This window comes from Alligator sinensis, unplaced genomic scaffold (assembly GCF_000455745.1).
Source record: "Alligator sinensis unplaced genomic scaffold, ASM45574v1 scaffold528_1, whole genome shotgun sequence".
Lineage (NCBI taxonomy): Eukaryota > Metazoa > Chordata > Crocodylia > Alligatoridae > Alligator > Alligator sinensis.
Genome location: NW_005841846.1, coordinates 5,124,342 through 5,147,868, shown reverse-complemented (window position 1 = coordinate 5,147,868; position 23,527 = coordinate 5,124,342). Strand labels below are relative to the sequence as shown.

The 23,527-nt window shown below is 39.7% G+C and overlaps 1 protein-coding gene across 34 annotated transcripts in view; it reads right to left on the bottom strand.

Moving 5' to 3' along the window:
* The window catches only part of SORBS2 (sorbin and SH3 domain containing 2), a 434,751-nt gene that overhangs the window by 225,213 nt on the left and 186,011 nt on the right, over positions 1–23,527 (bottom strand). For all 34 annotated transcript variants that reach the window (XM_025207800.1, XM_025207796.1, XM_025207802.1 and 31 more), the window contains 2 exons: positions 12,452–12,588; positions 3,847–3,941 (listed from right to left, as the gene is read on the bottom strand). The gene's annotated coding sequence lies outside the window, so the exon portion shown is untranslated. The remainder of the gene's footprint in view (positions 1–3,846; positions 3,942–12,451; positions 12,589–23,527) is intronic.

The following is a 23,527-nucleotide window of genomic DNA, read 5'->3' as shown; positions in this document are numbered from 1 at the left end:
AGAGAAAGAACTATACATTAACAAAGGGGTTTTGTTAAGTGACCTTGGTTTTGTTTCTTGTAACCATGGAAAAACAACTGGAAAAGGTATTGTCAGAAAAATCTATCCATAGGTGATAAACAGCACACCATCCTAAAGGGTGTTTTGTTTTATTCCAATTCCATTTCAGTGCTTTTCCCATTCATTTCCCTACCATGCACCCCTCCCCACCTTATTGTTCACTGTGTAACACAACCTATTATGATCAGATGGGAAATGAGTTGGCCTGGATATTATAATTATGACATGATTTGCATGGGAGTATAAGAACACTGAGGGAGAATTTGAAAGAGATGGAATGAAATGAAATAAAATTATTAACTATATGCTCTAGTAGTGATGTAATCAAGGCAGGATATCGTTCAATTCCCACTCTGCCAGAATCAGGGGCATAGCTGATGGAGTTGTCAGGTTTTTTAATTTGTTGAGTAAACGGCTCATTCCAATCTTCAATTCCCAAAGTAGGCAAATAGCCAATTATTCCTAGTAGAAGTCACTGAAATTTGACAGTCCATGGAAAGAGATTTGAAATTCTGAAGTTGAGATAACAGTGCATAAAGACCAAAGTTTTTACCTTTATGGCATTAATAAGTGGTATTTCATGTTCACATAATCAGCTAGGTCCATAGATTTCTTGTGGCAGGAGAAAGTGATTGGCTTAATGCAGCACCCAGCTGCTGCTCTGAAAGCCAGGTTCCAAAGGTGTATTTCTGGGCTGGGGCAGTCGGACATCAGCTATACCACCTCAGGCCCAGGGCTGGGTTTCTGAGACCTATGACGCTTTTTGGACTAGTTTCACAATATGCCGATGCAATAACTAGACCTGGTCAACTGCAGAAAAACCACATTTGCAGTCTGATCCAATTAAGTCCACAGACAGCTATACAATTGCACTTAATCTTTAGGGAAATAAAAGTTCCTTCCAGAACATTCATATGGACAACTGTGTGAGGAAAATACCTTATTTCTATGGCTAAGTGTGTGTTAGATCAGGAAGTATTTGTCTGGCCATCATAAATATGCACATGCATGCACACCTGGTGTGAATGTAAGAACAACAACAAACAAAACGCTGAGAGGATTGAATGTGAAAGTTCATTACGCAGCCAGTAAATCTAGCTTGTCCAGCATTCTTCTTTCTTTCTTCTTCTATCATTTTTAAATCTGGTTCTTTATGTAAAATTCCAACATAGTTGTTTTTTGTGCAAAAGGGAAAAATAAAACCAAAGTTCAAATGATCTGAAATATCTAAAAACGGTTTGTCACCTACAATGCTATTCTCTCTGTAATATGCTCCTGCCCTTTTCTTGACACACTAAACATCCTAACCATTTCTTCACATAGTACTTTTCCTCTTCAAGTTTAGGCCAAACATCAGGAGCAACTCCATGTATTTTATGTGACCTCTACTCCATGTATTTAATGGGACCATTCAAAAGCCAACCGAATTTGAAATGTTCAAAAAAACACTTGTGCCATAGTCCTTGAGGCCAACACACCCAAATATAGCTCTAAAAAATGATCTGAAAAAGTATTAATAAAAATACAAATCTGTCAACATCATAATGGGTTCCGAAGATAACTGAAATGGGGTGGATTGAGGGGGGAATACATAATTAATGAATATCTCAAGAAATGGATGACGTTGCTTTACAAAACTTGCACTATCATGTTAGTCTTCATCAGTACCTGACAGGGCTTATTTATGCGAGGCACTTTTGCATGTGCTCTGGGGGTGTGGGGCAGCACTTTAATTAAAGTGGCTTGAGAGCCACTTTAATTAATGTGTTGCCACATCTTCTGTATCAGCATCTCCACACTTAAAATTAGAGGCAGGGATGCTTGCATTAATGCTTGTGTGACAAGTTTTAGTTTAAGTGCCCCTGCCACCATTTTTAAGCACAGGGATATTGTGGCAATTGGCATGCTCCAGAGGACTCGATTAATCAATTAATAACTAACTCATTATGATGTTGATTTGATTAATTGAGTCTGCTCCGACGTGCTTGAATTCCAGTGTGTCGAAGCAGCCTCGGCACTTGTGTACAGGTGTTTGTGGATTCCAATTTTCACCAAAAAACGTTTACCCAACTCTCATTTACCTCTTGACCTATTATATGTAGTTATTAATAAAACAGATGTAATTTTCAAAGGAGGGAGGTGGACTGTTCCTGTTCTAGCTGAAACTTAGTAAATACAAAGGTCTGGAAAGATGAAGCAACTAACTCCCCCCCCCCCCCCCCCTTTTTTTTTTTTTTTTTACTCACATCCAAAATATTTGGAATCTAAAACAATTTTGCTTGGGTTTCATTCAAGTTCTGATTGAAAGTCAGCTTTTGTTTAATTTGAGCTAATTCCTCCATTCCCAACTATTATGCATGTCAACCATTTCTCAAAATTTATGACCACTTGCTTTAAAAACTGAATATTTGTAAGCCACCACCATGAACACTTAAGTGCTCTAACACATGTGGAAGAGACTTTCAAGATCTAATGAAGAGAAATAAAACACCTGGGCTGATCAGCCTCTACAGTCAGTTAGAAAACCAACATATAACCTTAGCCAGGGGTGGCTCCTGGCAGGGTGCAATGGTACAGTTGCACCCCCACTTTGATTCCTGCTTCATGCAAAGTTTAAAACCAACTGCCTGGCAGTGGCAGCAGCATTTCTATTCACGTAGTACTAAGGGAGTCAATTGATTTAATGGCTCACTGTAATCCCTTTTAACTCTGCATTCTACAGGTGTGAGCAACCCTCTCTTCTTTTTAATAGTCTTGATGTTCCACTGATCAAACTATCCTTTGTTTTGTAATTCTGCTGTTATCTGCTGCTATAATGAATCTCCTATTTCACAGCCCTGCAGATTGTTTTTAACTCATTCCAATGAAGTGATATTCATTTTTACTTTAATATTAGACTAAATAATACAGCCCTAGGTCCCTAGCATATTAGTAAAGTTCCTAGTTTATTTTTCACTGAAGAAAAATATGTGCTGTTTTATATGCGATGATGCACCCCAACATCTGCATCCCCCTTTTCAAAATTCTGCATCCACCCATGACCTCAGCTGCATGATTTACTACTATGTATCTGCTTATACTATTTTTGCAGCAGAGTGAACTTCAAATATGGGGGGACCACTGAGTAGAAAGCTCCATGATTGGCTTCCACAATGTTCAAAAGCCATCAGGCTCATGGGTTCAAATGAGCTTGGATGATAACAATTCCAAGGTGGTTATACAGTGTAACTAAACTATTTAGGTTTCATATAGGGAAGCCACTACCTGGATATTACCTAGTTGTGAACTCGAACCTTTTAAGATCATGTATATTTAAATAAATGAGCAGCTGCTGATATTGTACTGAGACACATTTATATTACCTTGACAGGGCAAGACAGGTTTCTAATCAATAGGTTAAATCTGGACACCAGTCCAATTCTAATGAACCACACTTCATCCCATACAAAGCCATTAGTGTGGAATACTGTGTATATATCACCATTAAGCATTTCAGGTGTCATCAATGGATATATTTGGCTTCAATTCCCAGTTCTAAAGCACAGGCAGGCATCAGGATGTGCTCCCAAAACCATGATATTTTAGGATGCAGTCAACATTGTTTTAATGCAGCTCCCATAGAAGTCAATGGGAGTTTTGTTGCCAACTGCAATGGAAGCAAAACTCAGGGAATACCGAGAACTTTGGAAAAATATCATTTCTGGCCCCCTCTGTCACCCCCTCTCCCCATTCCCTCCTCTTATTTCATAATTTTTAGTGTCAGTGTTTTATCAGTTTGAGTCTTACTTTTGATCTGTTCACTTGGGCCTCAACTGTTCTTTAAACACTTCAGTTGGTAGCTTCGATTGTCAAGTCCAGCCAAGCTGTGCTCAGTGCAGAACCTGAAGACAAAGGGAAATAAAAAAGTGTCTTTAAAACTTCTTGGAGCTCCCATGATCCTCAAGCCTGCTGAAAACCATTCCAGGTTGCTCTTACTTAGCAGAGGATCCTTGTCATAGCCAAGGATTGCCTAACTAGTTATATGAGCTGAAAATTGTAAGGGGGCATTGGAGGGATCTATATACCAAAGGAATCCCTAAACTGGCCAAACAATGCTAGATTTAAGCCTTATTGGGGCTGAAAAGCTAGCCCTCCAGACCAGCTACTTTTGAGCTTATGCCTTCCTTTCACAGGCTATGAACAAGCATTCACTGCACCCAGTTTAGATCTAAGAGGCTTCCTTTAAGCTGCCTAGACCTAAACTGGAAGCAGCACATACAGTAGTTCACTACTCTAGGAACAACATGGGCAGCCCGAGATAAGCAACTCAGGGTGGGAGGAGGGGCAGGTGGGCCTGGGGTGGACTTGGTGGGTCTGTGGGTGGTGGGAGAGGGATTGTCCAGTTGTGGGAGGTGAGGGGAGCTATAAATAGGCCAGTCAGGGTTGGGGAGGAGGCGTGGGAATAGCACAACCCCAGGGTTGGGGCAAGCAGCTGTGCTTTCCCAGCCCTGCGGCTGTGCTACAAATTCATTTCCTAAATCAGTTCAACACTTTCTCAATCTAAGTTTGTGCATCTCCTGAAGTGCATTAACTTAGATCAGGTGCACTATTTTTTGGCTGAATTGAGCCCTCTGAATGCCTGCACGATTGGGCATTTAGACCAACCTAATCTTATGGTTAAGTCAATCTAAAAGTAATGCCTGTATGTACCTATAGGAAATACAATCTCTTTTCCTATACTTCCCCTCTGTTGTCTTTCTCCATGTTCTTATCCCCCCAACACTTTATTGCTATTACATATTCTGTTGTCACTTCCCTCTGCTTCTGCTGACTGCTGACTCATTGAGTACCACCTTAGTTTATCTTTACATCTCTTCCCTCCGGTCACATTAACCTTTTTACATTCATGTTTGTATTTATTTCAAAGTTTGCCCAGCTAATCAGACATCAGCCCAGCAAGGAATGATCAATGGAATGCCTCCAAACTTTTCACAATCCAAATATGTGACATAATGTGTAATAAGCAACATCCACAACATAATAAAAAACCCATAGTCCTATAGGAAATGTAAAGTTCTCTGCAGATCCACTCAGACTAATTCACTCTGGGCAATTCTACATGTACCCCCTATGGTACAGTTGTTACTGCACTTGGATTTAATACTTGCTTTTTTAGCTGTTACTGTACAATCCCAGTAGTGCACAGTTATTTTTAGCAGCTACATTGCTGTAGCAATGCTACATAGTGAGCTACATAGTGAGGTAGTTCATTGCTCCGGTAACGTACTGTCAGCGTCATGGTTTGTGCCTGCCAACACCACGTCACTGTAGCGATGAGCTATGCTGCCATAGCATGTAGCTATGGTGACATCGTGTCACATGTAGACGTGCCTTCAGATTAATTCAGTGTCATAATTATTTATTTCTGATACAAATATTTTAAAACAATAAGAAAAAAGGGGCACCATGAATTTAGAAACTTAAGAATTTAGGAAACTCTATAAACAAAATTAAATCTGTGAATACAGTTTTGGAATGAGCATCTCTAATCAATGGTAGGGACCACTTACAGCATTATGACTGGAACTTGCCCTGTTGGAATTAATTACTTGGAAAATGAGATCTTGTTGCTGTTTTATTTACAAATTTGACAACATAATTCAGTGCTTATAACTATTAGAAATTAGGAAAGTTAGGATCCAGCAGCAAGTCACACAGCCCATATTTTTTCTTTCATGTTCCTAACTAGTATAAATAAATTACTGAGAACAGTAGACCACCTGAACTACACCTGAACAGGTTGAAGTTCATAAACAATGGAATTATTATATTTCATATGCTGCCTTGATGCTAATTTGATTTGGTTTACATTCTAGTTAATTACCAAGTCTAGCTGCAAGCCACACTAACAAAAAGAGTGACAATTAGTATAATGTTAATGTTACAAAGGTAAAGTCATTAAGTGAACAAGTTAAGTCTTCAATGGGCAGTTACCTTTACTAGACAATTACTTCTACTGTTACCTTTGAATTCTCACCCCTCTTTCCTCCGAAGAGACTTGCCCCTCTCCAGAAGACCCAAATTATGTGGGTTTCCAATCCTCATGAATCTGTTGGACCACTTACACACCAGTTCTGGTGTCCTCTCCTCCCCAAGACCTTGCTTGGCCATGGGACTTCATGGGGAGTTGGGCCAAAAGGGAATCCTAATGTTGGTGTGTGCTTTTTTACCTAGCACTCAAAGTGTAAAGGAGATTTTTCCTAAAGTAACACAATTTGAAGTCTAATGAAATGCTGATAGCTTTGGGAATACTTCCCTACCCAGAAACAATTGTTCCTAGTGTCCCAGAAATTTGTGAAATGGTGCTGCAGTGACAAAGCTGTCACCTTTCTTATGTTTTGAACAGAAAAGAAAAGATCCACATGTGGATCCTCCATTCCATTTGCCACTGGTTTTAGGATGTTATTATACAGCAGTGAATAAGATCAATAAAGCAGAGCTACTGGTAAACTGCCTTAGGCTTGCAGGTAGCATAAATGTGTCAGATGCCTTCAATGTTAAAGACTACATAAATATTTAGGGACTTTAGCCACTAATGAAGTGCATTAGTCCTTAAACCACTAATAGATATACATAGACAAATGCACTCAATGATTTATGTTAATGGGTAATTCCCATTTCCATCTCTGGCTTACCGAAATAGATCACAATGCACATAAGTGTGCACTTAAAATGTGGCTATGTACATTGTCTCCATCACTCTTGGCATCAATACACAGACTGCTAAACAACTTCACTACTAATCAATCAATATTTTCCAAATGCAGACAAAAGCTGGGTAAAATTCTTATGAAAATGTCAATAAACTGAATTGTTTTGAATAAAACAAGGTTTTTAATTAAATGAACAGCTTCACAAAAAGTATTTGCTTTCCAGATTGAATGTCAAATGCTTTCCAAAAAAGCCCAAACCCTAGGAACAGAAATAAACTTTCAGTTTTTATCTTAAAATGGAAATACTGCAGTCAAAAACTGTAATACTTGTATTTTAAAATTATGTTGTAATACCTTATGAAATTTGAATGCATGTGCCTCATGTCTGCAGTACTGTACTCTGTTGTGCTGCCTTATATACTGGTTTATTGTGGAAGACAGTCCTATTAGGGAGTCTGACAAATAATTCAGAATGGGAGCATGAGGTACCTAAACTATAACTCCTAGAGCAGTGTTTCCTAGCTCAGTGATTTCTGTTTCTGGTTAAACTATATTTTTTTTCTGTCAAAAAACATTTTGTGTGCATGCATGTGCATGTGTGATGTGTAGAGGCCAGGAAGTATTTTCTGATGAAGGCTATCAGTAATATACTCCTTAAGGTGCGTTTGGTATTTACATTCCACATTCTTCAGCTACTGGTCTGCAAAGGTGTGGAAATATACAACATAGCAAGTATGCAATCTAGAATCCCAGAGGTTATCTAAAATCCCAGAGAATTTAGGAAATTTCCCAAAAAATCCCATTAGTTCAAAGTCTGAACAGAAAAACAAAAGTAGTGCTCAAATGTGAACTTTTTTGGGAAGTTATAAACCTACAAAGTCAAGACAGACTACTTTGCAGTCTCAAAAACAGTTCTAGTGTAACAATGTGTTACTTTAATCTTGCACACACACTGCAGGAGACTCGTCATTACTTGAACAGGTTGTTCAGAGAGGTATGAGATTTTAATAATATTCTGAGGCCTCTTAATTTACTGGAATTAATCCAAACTTTCTTTTCTTTTTTATAAAGTGTGTTAATTCGAAGCCAAGGAGAGAAAGGGTACCTCCTCAGCCCACAGGCATAAATAAGGAAGGAGAAAGAAAGACAAGAGCATGTAGGGTGCAAAATAGCTTTAACCTTCTGCATCAACATTTTTTTAAGATACTATAGCCACTAGATCCATACAATACTAAAACATACCCATTAACTTGTCCCAGAACCATCCATAGCCACCTCAAATCTTCTGCTCTGACCCAAGTAGGTCTACCATGGAGACCACTTTTGTGGCCTGCTGGAACAATGCAGACATGCTCAGACTGTGGGTGTGTCCTGTTCAGGAAGCTTAAAGAGGTTGTGTGCTACTCTTACATCCAAGAGATAAACTTTGCTTACTACACTATCACTTTAAACACTAAAACCACATCCAGATGTACAGGCATGTGCAGTTTGTGGCACCACAAACATCTTCGTGGTGTCACAAATGGCACATGTTGCATGTTAAAATGTGCGTGGGACTGCTAATTTGCAGTGCTAGGGCAAAAAAAAAAAAGCTGGAAAAAAAAGCAGTGACGTGCTGGGACAAATACAGATACGGGGATTGCCCAGGGCTGCCTGCTCCCCTGTCTCCACACACTGCGGAGGCTCCATCTCAATGCACCCTGTGCCCTAGCCAGCCATTCCCCAGCTGTCTGGGGTGCAGAGTGCCTTGAGACAGGGGAGCTGGCAGCCCTGGGCTGGCTGCTCCCCTGTGTCTGTGTGCCTCAGTCCGAGAGCTCTGCTGCAGCCCCGGACTGGCTGCTCCCCCATCTCAAGGCACACTGTGCCCCAGCCACCTGGGGAGAGGTTGGCTGGGGTGCAGGATATCTCAGTGAGGAGGTTCTGCCATGTATGGAGATGGGGGAGCAGGCAGCTTCTGTCTCCATGTGCTGCTCCCCAGCTGGCTGGGGTGCAGGGTGGCTCAGCACAGGGTCTGCCTGCCAGGTGGTCCCACACTGAACCACCCTGTGTGCCAGCCAGCCTCCCCTGCAGCACATAATGCAGAGTGACCATGTGTCCTGCTGCGAAGTGTATGGGCAGGGGAGTGCATGGCTACAAAGAGTAGTGGCTCAAATTTGGGCTGCTACTGTTTGTTGTTGCTGCAAACACATAACCCTGCTCCTGTGGGCACAGCCTAACAGTCTTAATTCTCCCTCCACTCCCACCCACACCCAAGATGATCATATAGGTTTAAACAACATTAATTTGTTGTTCACTCATTCTCTTACCATTGGGTACCTATAGATGTGCAGGAAGGCTACTTTAATGCGCTGTAATTACAGCATGTCAGAGCAGATTCGATTAATCGAGTCTGCTGGATCGAGTCTGCTGGAGCATGCTAATTAGAGCACCTCCAGCAACCTCTGTGTCTCAATGTATCAGCATCCCTGTGCTTCAAAATGGCAGCTTTAGTTAAAGCTCCTGCTGGAATTGCAGGGACGCTGATACACAAGACACTGTGGGCACTTTAATTAGAGCAGCTCTCGGAGTTGCTATAGTTAAATGCCCCCACCCCCATCCTTGAAGCACATGTAAAAACTTCCCTAGTGCTTGAGCCTCCTCATATGTTTGGACCCCATTCAGAACAAGTATCACTAAACTCCGCTACTAATAAAGATGTGTAACTTGCAGCAACAGTAATGGGAACTACACATTCACTGATGGCTGATTAGATGTTGAATCAAGCTCTTTATCAATACTAAATTCTCACAACACAAGGAATCCTAGCTATCCAAATATGACAGCATTTGCTGTTTCTAGAAACAACTAATTCTGAAAGCAATAGCTTGGTGGCACTGCCCCTTCTGTTCAGAAAACAGACCCGGACTCTGGAGACAAAGCAGGTAAAGTTCTTCAGTGTCCTATTTGATCAGATGTGTAAGATCTAGAATAAAAAACTTACAGATATCCCCCTGTTTGAACATATACAGTCAGCAGTGACAGGTTTGTTTAACCAGTGCTAACTGCTCTGAGTGAGCCTTTATTCTCCAAACACATTGCAATACAAGTAAAACAGCTAAGCTATTCAAGACTTATAAAAGTTCCATGCAACCAGTTAAGTAAAATAAAAAATGCAAATTGGGAAGTTTATTATTTTTTCAGTGATGTATTTGACACCACCTTTAGGAGACTGAACAAAGACACACTGTCAGAAGGGAGAAACCCGCACAAAATGTTACTGTTTATTCTTCATGAATGCAGAGGTATATTTAAGCAAAGAAAGACATTCCATTACTCTCCCGAGACTTCTTCATTCAGCCGAATTATAGTGCCTACTTCATGCCACTACAGTTCAGGTTGTGTCAGCACTTCAGGTACAGACCCCATTTGCAGGAGCCTATTACTTGGTCATAAAATTCATGGTAGACAGAAACTTGGCATTACTTGGTCTCAATTCCAGAGGAATTTTATTTGAATATAATTTTTAACAAGATTTAGTCACTCTCAACTGAAAAATGGAAAATGACCAGTTACAGACATTTCTTGGCCCTTTATATAACTTAAATATTATTCTGATAAAAAAAAATATTTGCCAAGCATTTGACTGTAATATAATAGTTTTTTTCTTCAAGCCTATTTGTTGGACCCTAATGAATCACACTTCTAGCTCAGATTTTCAGCTGTATGTCCCCCACATAAACACATATGTCCGCTTCTTGGAAACCCACATTCCCGCTACCAATGCTCTTCCTAAAAAGAATTTTCCCAAAGGCCCTCAGAACCCTTTTTTCAAATGAACCTTCACAGCTAAGCTGTCAGTCGCCCCACCTACCTGTTATTAATGGACAAAACATGCTTTCAATGTTGCATGGTGAAAGGAACTGGGTGTATGAGGAAAGGGGAAAAAATAACTGAGCTGGAGAAGGAAGAATTGGGGTATTTGGGCAAGGGATTAGAAGGCAAAAGCCTTCCTATTCTGGAAGAGGAACAGGTCAGAGAGAAGTGGGTGGGAGAAAGCACCTGGGTCACCTAGCACTGGGGCAGGAAGAAGCAAGAATTATATTGAGTAATGCAAATCCCACACAACTCAGTGCTGTGCAGGTAGCAGGCTCAAACACCTGCCAGCATGGGGAAGTAAGCATCAGAGAAGTACTCAGAAGTCCTCCATGTAGCAATCTACACTGCTATCTTAAGGCACTGAAACAGCCTTGTCTTTAGCATTGCTGAAGAAAACAATAACTTCTAGGATGTTAAATTTTCATACAACAATCCCTATTTTTAAAATCAACTTATTGCATCATTAAAACTACATAACTGCCATAATTAAAACGTAATACATTTCTATGAAAGTGTGTTTTACAAAAAAAGGAAGCCTAGAAGCCTCCCTATAAAAAGCCCAACAGCAGGTTTTCTGTTAGAAAACTGCCCCACGCAGCTTTCTCCTTGTGAAAATGTAACAGAGAACACAACACTGTATGTTTAAATGTAGATTTGCTTTTACAAGTGGCCCCTGGTTTCATTTTTTTTTAAAGTGAACTTTAATCACAGGGTTTTCTATGGCAAAGTTTGAAAAGCAACTATGCTGAACTGAGGCACACAGTACATAAGCACATAGTAATTGTGGTATACCTCAAGGTTCACAGTGTATGCAATCTGATGGAGTAGGTATCTGTATGCTGTCATTTAGTGCTAGCTTACTGCTTTGAGAAGTCAGACCATGCAACAGAAAGCTCATCATTGAAGCCTGAAAAAATTACTGGTCTCAAAACCGGAATTATCTCTTTTTTGGGGGGTCGGGGGGGTCGGTGGGAGGGGTCTTTGTTTTGGTCATAGTTAGGAAAGCCATCAAAAGGTAACTGACAAAATATCAGAATTTTTATTTAGGAGGTAACAGCATGTTAAAACTATATTTTCCCAGAAAAATGCTAACTTCCCATAATACAAAAATTATAATGTTTGAGGTAAATGGATCACAATACATAGAGACTTGTAAAACACAAGTATCCTTTTATTGGAGGAGAGAGAAGTTATACAAATATTGTATTATCAGATTTTAAAAAGCTTACTAGTAAACGTGCCTACAACTTTTGTTATATAGAGATATGCAGTAATATTTTTGGTAGAAAAATAAATTATGCTGCATATGTAAACAACATTTTAAGCTATTTTATCTGCAGTATGTGAAACAAGGAAGCAAAAATGCCACAAGTGAATCAGTGGGACAGTTTACTTTTAAACTGTTATGCACTGTACTTTGCTCCATAGAGAAATCCTGTTCATATAGAAAGTTGATTTCATTTAACTAACTTTTATAACCTTAAGCAAGGCAAGCAATATAAAAAAGAACTGTGGGTTTCAGTTAGACAATCAAACACTTTAGGTATAATAAATAACACTAACTACTAAATAAACTAATTTAAACCTCACTCTCTTTTAAGAAGTAGGGTTTGTAATTATAAAGTTAATATTTTGTAGAGTCTCAAGAACACAACAGTGAGGCAGGACTAGACTATTACCGCTACATAACATACACGTATTTGGATTTATATACAGAAATAGAACATATAGCCAAGAAATATTAGCAGTCAGTGGCAGGTTCTCTCTGAACATTAATTGGAAACTCAAGAATGTTAGTCATGAGTACAATAAGAAAGCATAAACCCTTAACAAAAATGACTTACCAGACGGACGAGTTCAGCTGTTTTTCAAGTACGGAGGAAGTAAGTGCTTGTGCCCTTGTACATAGAGATCTTGTTTATTTAGCCCTTTGTGAAGGGTTTACAATCCTAGGGCTTAAATTTAAGCCAAATCCAAGAGTCTGTAAGGAGAGAGAGAAAGAGAGAGGCATGAGCAAAAGAATCTCAGCTGCTGGCTGATGCTTCTGTTCTAGGAGCATTTGAGCTATTTTCAGCACAGACGGGTTTGCCTGCAATCAGTATGAAAATGCAATACTGAACAACCAGCCTTCCAACCAAAAATCAGGAAACCCACAACAAGGTTGTTCGTTGTCCAAATTCTATTTTAAAGAAACAAAAGGAACAAGAACAAGGGGTGCTGCTGAGGAGAAACAATCGTTTTTTCTTTTTTTTAAAAAAAGCACACTTAGAAATGTTAAGACCATTTTACCTATGGGCTCCCAAAATAAACCACTGTGGCTTTTGGTTTTTTTAGACACCACTAAAGATGCTGTGCCTGCTTTACATAGGGGTTGCTCTCTTAGGGGGAAATGTGTTCTCATTTTCTCATTTGCATTCAAGTGTGTTAGATCTAGCTAGCATGAGTGTTTGATGACAACTGTCTAAGATTGAAGCCAGCAGTTATTTCCAGCTTGCAACTTAAATTTTGGGTTTCATCAACTATGCTATTTTTTAACATAAGTGGCCTGAGGCTGTTGATACTACAGCTCCTGTCTGTCAGTGGGGACCAAAGGGCATTTATTAACTTGATATAGTAGACGTTCTTCCTCTACCCCAGCTATTGCAAAAACTTGGGAGAATTAAGTGTCAACTCAACTTAGGTTAATAAATCATAGAAAAAAATAACCTTAGATTTTTTTGCTTTCTGGATGCAGGGAAGGCCATTACTTTGGGGTTATAGGCAATGTCAGCAATCAAAAATCAGCAAAAAACAGTCATTCTCAGTTAACTTTCTGAGGTACTTCTGTCACATGAAGAAACTTTTCAGGCTGTTTTCTATAAATTTTTCCTACCAATTAAGACAGGCACAGCCTACTGTGCGTCATCAAGACAACTCTCCACATTCCACCACAACATTATGTTCTGTCTTTTACAACTCAGCTATTTCCCTTAGATGGAAGAAGTAGTGATCTAAGGTTACTTTCTAATTCACTTTCGAGTAGGCAAACTATAAAATGCTTTCAGTATATTTTCAAATCTAGCTCAGATTTCTATATAGCTGGTTAGTCATTTGAATGTGTGTTATAAGATCAGTCATGGGACTGCTACAACATATGATTTTCTCAGTGTATTATACACAATAGCACTTGAAAAATGTTTTATGGATAACTGAGACAGGATGTTAAACAAAAATGCAACAACCCAACAAAACAGGTTGACATTTGCTATTGTCAACAGAAACAAATAAGCACATACTCATTCCCCACTACTGTCCTATTAACAAGGACCCACCATTATTCACACTCTGATGAAACTATCAAACTATGCTTTTTCTTTTCTTTTTTCATTCATGTGCTAAGGGAAAAGATTTTTTTCAAAACTGATCCTTATACTTGTTAGTGTTTCTATTAGAAATAAATTAACTAAAAAAGAAGTCAAATTAAACATGATTGTATCTTTATTCCAAAGGTCAGTTCTTATTTATACAAATATGCTTACACAATAAAAAAAATGATGCAAAAGGGAAATCTTTAGCTCTTTCTCAATTGTATGAAACTTAGCACATCAATCTAGGACCCTTATTTTCCACAAAATTCAAAGAGTTCTAAAGAGAGTTCTGTTATACTTGACATGTATGGACAGGGTCATTTTAGGACACCCTATTCTGATTGGGTTTGACTTTTTTTTTCATTTAGTTAACTCTCTGAATGCTGAATCAAATGCAAAGTTGTGACTTAAAGGGGTACTAGTAGTCGGAGTAGACACTGTAGGCTATAAATACAAATAGGCAGACTTGTATATACAGAATCAGTGCAGGAGAAGGAGTCACTATTCTAGATACCATCTTTTCCCTACTACTTTTGTATGATAGGAAAGAGGTTAAGCTACCAAGCACTAGTGTGTACACAAGTCCTCATACCACACACTTACATAACCAAAAAAACAGAAGGATCATTCATTAAAACTATGTCTTGGTACATGACTATTAATGTGGATGTATTACAGAGGCTATGATTTTTAATGTGTGCTGCTTTGCAGTACTATATTTCTTTTTTGAAACAATGTTCAGAAAAGACAACTAGGTACTGCATTAAAACCCCCTGATTTACCAACAGCACACAATCTATTTTGGCACCTTAATTATTTGTTATATTTTCTCTACAACTGATACAATGTAAATTATAACTTACCCGCTATCTTTTATAGCATTTATAAACTCCACTCAGTGGCACAGCTTTGGTATACATTAATAATTCATTTCAACTACTAGACATAAATCTTCCTCGATTATGGTTTGTTATGGGGAATGTTTTATAGGCTGTAAATATTACTGAGCAGTGACATACAAACCATGTGGCTATTACCAGGCCAGATATAATTCCTACATTTATTAGAAAAACACAAATGAGCACAATCATCAAACGTGAGAAATTCATGGCTAGATTCCCATCATCTCTGCAGAGAGTGCTACATTGTTTTTCAGGCAATGATAACATTATTTTCCCTTTTACCAACACTGGCAACTCTGACACAAACGTGCTTATATAATTGCTTTATTCGCATATTCTGGCATCATTTAATTAATGACTGTTACTAACAAGATAATAGTACATTCTGCTGAGTGTAACCATGCTGAGTATAACCATCCAGTTCAAGACTTTATGCAATTCCATGACTGGATACATTTTAACAAGCGATTCCAGCAATCCTGATCATTGATATCTGGGTGGTTTCACAGCCCCTTTGATTCACAGCAGGTTGCTGAGTATAACCAAGTTGCAGTTTTTATTTCAAATGGTTCTACTTCTCCAGTCTGCCAGATTCATCAGTAGTCCCAAGCAGTGGTTGGTGCAGCTAAATATATCCCAGCTAATTCGCAACCCCTAGCATTCACAGGGAGCTAAGAAATCTAACTCTGTGAGAAATCCAGGTCCTACTTTGTTAGGAATCTTCTGTATACATTATACAGCAATTAAACCAATTAAAAACAACAACTACAGCCATCCACCATCACTACAGAGTACATTGTCTCTGATATATAATGGTACAGTTTTTATTTTATAAAAGTTTTGTGGGAATAATGCAATGCTGGTAGTACAATACTTTCACAAGAAATAAGTTCTTAGACTAATTTTCCAGCCAGGACATATGAACAACTCCCAGTCAAGTAAATGGGAGTGGTCTATAAATACAGAGGCTGGAGTGTTTTTCAACTCTTGGAAGTTCTCCAAGTTAGTTTGTAAACTATGCAGATACCATATTTTAAGCACAATATAACTGGGTACAATTGATGTTATTGATCCATATATTAGTATATTAGCAAGGTTGTCTGTAATTTTGTGGAATGGCTTTGATGGTATTGTCTTCAATATTACAAGATTGACTCAAGAGTTCTTGAAAAGTGTTTCTTCCATCTTGAGTTGATGATGCGGCTGTCTTTAAAGAGTGTTGGACCTCAGAAAAATGGTTCCTTGTGCGCTTAGTACCTGAAGAAACTACTATGTGTATTGAGTCTGTCCTCAAACTTTTGAATCTCTGTTGCCTTGTCCTCGTACCACTTGTTCTTTCACACACGGTTTTTTCTCTCGCTCTCAAGGTTTAATATGGCAATAAATTTCTTGCTTCTGCTTGGAGTTGATGTCATCCTACCAAGCTTTGAAGGCTCTTCTTATTCTGCCAGGGAGAGCTGGAATTTCCCAATCATTCCCATCAAATTGATCCTGATATTTCTTTGTGGAGAAGCCTAGAGATTCTTTACACATCTCATGGATGCCTTTCTTGAACTCTCGTAGGCTGCTTGCAGACGTTAAAGCCCTCCTCTCCCCCCCAAGCTATAACTTACCAGAAGACACAGCGTGTTACTTTGAATCTATACAGATGCTGCAGAGCTGGGTCAATCAGCTATTAGCTAAATGTGCCAAAAAAGCCCCACTAAAGCTTCTGATCTATACAGATGTTGGGCAAGTGGGGTCAAACTAACAGGCTGCCTCTTCTGGGCATGCACTGAGCTCCGCATGGGGGCACATGGAGTTTAAAGTAAAGCACCGGGTTTGTTTCTTAGCATCTGCAAGCAGCCCTAGTGATCAATGGTGTCAAGATCACCAAGGAGGTCAGACAGCTTTTCACTAAGGCACTGCTGAAGACTATTTTTAGCAGGGTCTTTCAAACACTCGATATTGAACTTCTTCCTTGGTAGCTTCTTTTGTTCATGTCATTTTGGGATGATACAAATGGATATGACTGAACATATCAAATGATGATCTGTCCAGAAATCATCTGCACCAGTCATTGCTCTGGTGATATGGACATCACAACAATCCTGGGCATGCACTACGACATAATCAGGTGCCAGTGTTCTAAGTGGGGATGCATATCTTCCATTTGTTGCTTTGGTGGAATAAGGAGTTTGTGTTGATGAAATCATGTTCTGAATGCTCATTCAGGAGATGTGTAAGTATGACTGTATATGTAGAAAAAGACCATACTTTGGGTGGTCTGGCAAACCTCATGGGGTCCATGGAGGAGGTTTTGTGTACGGAAGATTGGAGGAAAATGTCATAGGATAGCACAAAGTGAAATATTTACAAGAACCCAACACATTGTAAGTACAAAGTATGAATAAATTCAGTCCTACAATGGCATATTCCTTTAAAGACATCTGTCAACTTTTTTTCTGAGATTCAACTAAATTAGTGAGGTTAAACGTAGTCTCATGAAGGATGCATGCTTGTGCAACAAACTGCTAGAACTCCAGCCAATCAAGGAATATTTAACCCTGTTTGCATGTGCACATATTTAATATAATGCAAATGTAAAACTGGACTAGTCCTGTTAACAAAACATTACATATGATGAAGTGAAGATACCTATGAGGATAATTATGAAAAAGCCGGGCAGCATTTGGGACAAAGGAGGGAATGGTTGTAATGACTGAATGGCATTGCTAAGCCTCACAAAAAATAAACTTCACATCTTGCTCAGTCTCTGCTAGCACTCAACACTTGCTTAGGGCCATTCAGAAAGGTGGAATGGTTAGTGACTAAGTTACCAGTTGTCCCAGCTGCTCAAAAAGAAATAAAGAAAACGTGGAAACTTGATTAGTTATTTCAAACCACAGGGTGTAATGTGTTCTGAAGAGGTAGTACCCAGAAGTATAAATTCTTTAAGGTTATTGCGAGATTTAGAAAGCAAAACTCCAGTTTTAACCAAAAAACCTGCAAAAACTTGAAGCTGGGTGATGGGGATGAGGGGCAGAGAGAACAGGGGGGAAAGAAAAACCCACATAACTTGATTACTAATGGCAAATGTCAACAAGAGAGCCCTTCAAGAATTGTCTCCACAAATCACACAAAATCAGGTGAAAGGTGCATGCCTTTAATCAGTAGACAGTTTTTAAAAGTATAGCGTTAGAAGCAGCAATCAAATTCCGGCTTTTCCATTTGACACTGTTTTGTATCAGATCTGTGACATGGCTGACATCCTCCAAAAACCTGATGAGTCAAATGATTCATTTGGTAATACATAGACCCTAAAGTTTGTAAGATATATTCCTAATAGTTTATTGAAGCAATCTTGTTTTTAGATACAGCTGTGCCAGAGCACTCAGTACAAGAATACTTCAGGCATGACATTGCAGGAAGGCGTCAATGATTTCCATACCCCATAAGAACAGTATTTGGCAATCCATTCGGACATTACCATGGTGAAGACAGGAAAGAATCCCACTGTCATGGATCTAACACAGTGCAGTTTATAACTGGTGGGCTACACTGTTTCTCCGACGAAACTCTTATGACTTAGAAGATGCCTGAAAAACCTGTGCCTGGACATTTATAATGCTGAAGTTTATTAAAGGCCCTGCAATTAATTTTTTATTTTTTGTATTGCTCTATTACATGGGTTCCATTTAATAGTCGTCTTTCTGTCTGGAAAATAGAGAGGCCTATTATGAAACAGAACAAAACAAAAAACTATATTAACAATTTAGAACAGAAGTACAGGTGTTATTTATTTTTCCTGAATGATCAATTGTCTCCTTTTGCTGATTCCTTCAATAATTTGTTTTTGGTGGCATATTAGCCTACCTTGCTGATGTCTTTAGGTGGTAAAATGAGTTGAAGATTTTTAGGTGGAACAGGAATGTTCTGCCCTTGTGTGGTTCCCCAGAAAAATACTTGGAAATTATGTTCAGGAAAATTATGAAGAGGAAACAGAGGAGTTTCCTGTTGGCTCAGATTTCATGGAGAGAACTGAGGAGCCAGCCAGAAATCATCAGGAATATCTGAACATCTGAACATTGTAAGTCAGTGTCTGAGGGATTTTGCACCCAGCTATGGTACTATTTTCCTGATGAATTCAGAGGTATAAAAGAAGCAAATCAGAAAACCCTATGTCCAACATGCTATTGGTTCAACAGCACTGACTAGACTACTGTACGCCAAAATGACACCTGAAGAGAAACTAGAGATGACTGACTTTTTTCCAAACAGGAATTGGGCAAATGTTGGCTGTCTCTAAGGATGACAACATAAACTTTAGTTCCTGGAAACTTGAAAGTTTTTTCTCATTTTTATCTTTGAAATTAGATGAGTCAGATTCTCTTTCAAAAGGTTGAAAATAAAATGAGATATTGCCTGTCAACTGAAAAGTGACTCAGAACTCATATCCCATATCCAACCTCTGGAGGAACACCTTCTTTCAAGGAGAGGCTCAATCCAATGCTAAACTGTGTTTGTTTAAAACTTGTGTACATTTTTTAAAATTTGCTTTTCAAACATCAGTTTAAGTCAGTATTTCTCATATAATCATAACAAAATCTCACCTTCTCAGTCAGGATGTGGACACACATTAACTCAACCATTTCAAATCATCACTAATTGGGAACTGGTTCACAACTGCGTGTGAAGTGCTGTGGCTCCCACATTGGGTGTGGGAGTGAGCACCCAGCCCATCATGCCTTGCAGTAGGCAAGTGGGGGGGAAGAAGTGCATGCACCCATACTTTGGGTTTCCAGAGATGGAGTGACATGTGTCTGGGGGTACTGTCACTTTTCTGCTTTTGTCTCTCTCCTAAACTTGAATTCAATAAACTTTAGTAGCCTGCAACTAACCAAAGTCTTTAGTTTGCTTCCCTAATTTGGAGTGCCTGCAAGGGGTGGGGCAACAGGGGGACAGGAGGGAGTACTTGGATCCAAGTTTTTAGGTTCCCAAGGGCTGGAGGGCTGATAAAGGTAGCAATTGAGTAGGGAGGGCAAAGCTGGTTGCTTCTATTGAACAAGCTGTGCAAGTAAACTCACTGATAAAAAGTGCCAGCAAAAAGGAAAAAAGGGGCCATTCATCTGAGTGTAGTTGCAGCAGTGAGGGTAGGGGGAGATGCCTGGAGGACCAGCCAGACCTGTGTCATAGAATGCTTGATGTCTACATTGGACTGGTTCAAAAGAATACTTGATTTTCCAGGCAGTTTTAAACTAAGACAACAGGCTTCTATGTCTGTCCATTTCAGGTTTAAACTTCATTCAAACTGGTCTAAGTGTTAGAGGTGTCCATACCCTCAGCGTTTGTGAATCTAAGACAGATGCAAAAAAACCCCAAGCATTTTGATTGCAGGAAGTTGTCATTAACTCTGAAAGTCTCAGACTACTTTTTCTTTCTCTCTGAAATGTTATGGATTTAAAAATAGGAAATTCTAGGGGAGGAGAGAGAGAGAGACAGGTCAGCATACTTCACATACGCTACGACCCCTAATAATGCTTTTGGTAGAGGAAGAAAATCTCAAGATGTCTTTGAAATGAGTTGCTAATAACTTCAGGTCCTTATCAATCACCTCTCATAAAAATCAGGTATAAGGTAAAACCTTGACCACTGAAGTCATTGTCAAAACTTCCATTGATTTCAGTGGTGTCGGGATTCCATCTCTGCAAATTATATTAGTCAATCAGCAAAAATACTCAATGCACTGTAAGTGTTTAATTATTAAAAAAATGAAATATGGCTTTATGGTTAAACCATTCACCTAAAAATTATGATGTAATTTATTTTAGCTTGTTAAATACCCACTGACTGCATTAGAACAGGATAACAAAAATCTAATGTCTTAAGAGGCTAGTTAAAAGAGAAATGTTACCTACTCAAAGATTTATAGAAGCTTTTTATTAATCTGTGTTAATCCATATCTCATATCTATGCCAACTGCATTTAAGATGGCACCAGGCCACATTATTGTTGTCCTAATGGACTTAATAATGCAACAACTGCAGCTATCTTTGATAAATTGCACTGAGAGAATTGTGTGCCTGTTAATGCTATTCTGCTACTAAAAATGACTTACCTTTTCTCCACCATTAACAGCAAATATTTAAGGAAAATGAATGCGTAAGAGTATCTTGCAGGAAATACAAAACAGAAGCTTATTGTTTATCAGATTCTCTGCATTCATTGCCTGCTCATTGTTTCAGAAACTTTATACAAGGTCAGTTTTCTTAGAACACAATTACACCAGAAAGCATTTGTAGTTATTGTATGTTTTCTTATTACAGATCTGGCCGTGAACTTGTGACATGAAATAAGTAAAGGCAACAGGAGATTAGAGAACCCAGCAACTCCAAACCTAGACAACTGGGGCTGGATTCCAAGAATGTATTAAGGACAAAACTGCCATTCTCAAAGTACCCACTTAGCTGTCCTCTAACCTTGAAGTTGCCTAAGTTTTTTAATTAAACCTTCCAGGTGTCTCAATTCTGGTTCTAGGCTCTCCTTGAAGTATTGCAGACTGCATTTACTTCCTGTTTTGATCCATAAGGTAGATGTTCCTCTGCCTTTTTCCTTTGATGATCCTGATCCATTAGGCCAAGGGTGCTCACTCTATGGCCTATGGGACAGATCCAGCTCACAGAACCACGTAACTTGGCCCACAAGGCTCCCTCCAGGTCCGGAAATTTGGCTGTGGTGGCAATTAATGCTGCCACTGCTCCCCCACTGCCAAATTTTCAAGTCCCGTGGGCCATATGTTATGGCCCTATGTGCCAGATGGCTCCAATGAATGGGGCCAAGATATCAGGCCTGTTCTGCTGTGCAAAGGGCTGGAATTGGGGCCAGGATGGTGGGGCTGATCTAGCACACAAAGCTGAGGCCTCATCCAGTGTGCAGGGCTAGGGCCTCATGCCAGACTGCACCTGTACATCAACTCCACACTGAATCTGGTCCACAGACTGATCCTATGAACTGGATCTGGCCTGAAGACCAACCCTAAGCACGAGATCCAGCCCACAGACTGACCCTACACCGCTCATCTGGTCTGCAGAGTCAAAGGATAGGCACCAGTGCATTAAGTATTTTCATGCTCTGCACAAAACCAGCTGGAGGAGGAGGTGCTGCTACTAACTCTACCTTTATGCAAGTGTAAGGATTACAAAATACAAAGTGCACAACCCCTCTGCATTCACCACACACACATGCGTGCATGCACACACACACCTGTCCATCAGCAACACCTACTGTGAGGTACTTGCCATTAAATTTTCCTCAGTGAAGAACAGTGAATAAAAAACAGTCTAAATGTTTCTTTTTACTACAATAACAAATAGATAACAAACAGTGACTGCAACCCTTACAAAGAAAACCTTTAAAAATCACACATATGCACATAATAACACAGGTTAAAACCATCTACTCTGGAGCCTCTGAATGGATCCGATGCGCTTGTGTTATTTTTTTCTCCCAGCAGGATACACACCTCTGTGGTTGAGAGAAGTCATCCAAATTTCTCCTCAATATCCTTCAGTTCCTGGGATACTAGACAGATTTGTTACCCGCTTGCTAGCAGGAGCCAGGACTCACCCAGCCCTGACCAGTCAGCGTTTTCAAAAGGACAGTCCATTTCAGTTGATTAGATGCTGCCCCTCTTCCCAGAGCTCTCTCAAACTACTCCACTCCTAGCCCCAGCTGCCACACACTTTCCAACCTGGTCACTGGTTAGTGTTTACCTCCTGGACCTCCATGGCACACCCAACATGGCCAGCAGCCACCACCATTTCCCACCGAGCATGGTCAAGATGGTCTCACTGACTTTTCTGCAATGGACACATTGTTCCCTTGTATAGTACAAGGGGGTTATAAAAATACACAGTTGTCTCTCCAAGGATAGGAGACATCCTCCATAGCCTGAGAGGATTCATACCACATCTTCTTGAAGGAAGAACCCCTATCCATTATTGGATATTCTCCCATTTCACATGCCATGGAATAATTAAACATTTGTTGCACCAGAGACAGAGAAAACACTGCAGTGAGCATGATGCACTGCTTTGTTATGAGCTATTACCCAAAAAAGCGAGTATCCGGGCTCTAAGTCCCTACTCTTACATCTAAATATTTAATCCAGTGAGTATTGAGTTTTAAATAGTATAAAACTAGTGATATCTTATTGGTTTTACAAAGTGTTTAAACACCTACGACTTAGTAGGGCTAACAGAAACCTGGCGGGATTTGTCCCACGACTGGGCGGTACATATTGAGGGTTATAGATTGTACAGAAAGGACAGGGTGGGGAAAAAAGGGGGAGGGGTTGCGCTCTATGTCAATGAGCAATAAACGTCAACCCTCATCAAGACGGAATCCAAGGATGAGGAAGTAGAAGGATTGTGGGTTAGGCTACATGGGGGGCAAGGAGAAAGGGATTTGGTGGTAGGGGTCTGCTACAGACCCCCACATCAAGGGGAAGAAATAGATGCAGGGCTCCTGAGGCAGCTCACGGAGACCATAAAAGCTAAAGAGGCGGTAGTCATGGGGGACCTAAACTACCCAGAGATCTGCTGGGAGACACAGACGGCAAAGTCCCACCGCTCACACAGGTTTCTAACCTGTGTAAAGGACCTCCACCTGACACAGGAGGTACATGGTCCCA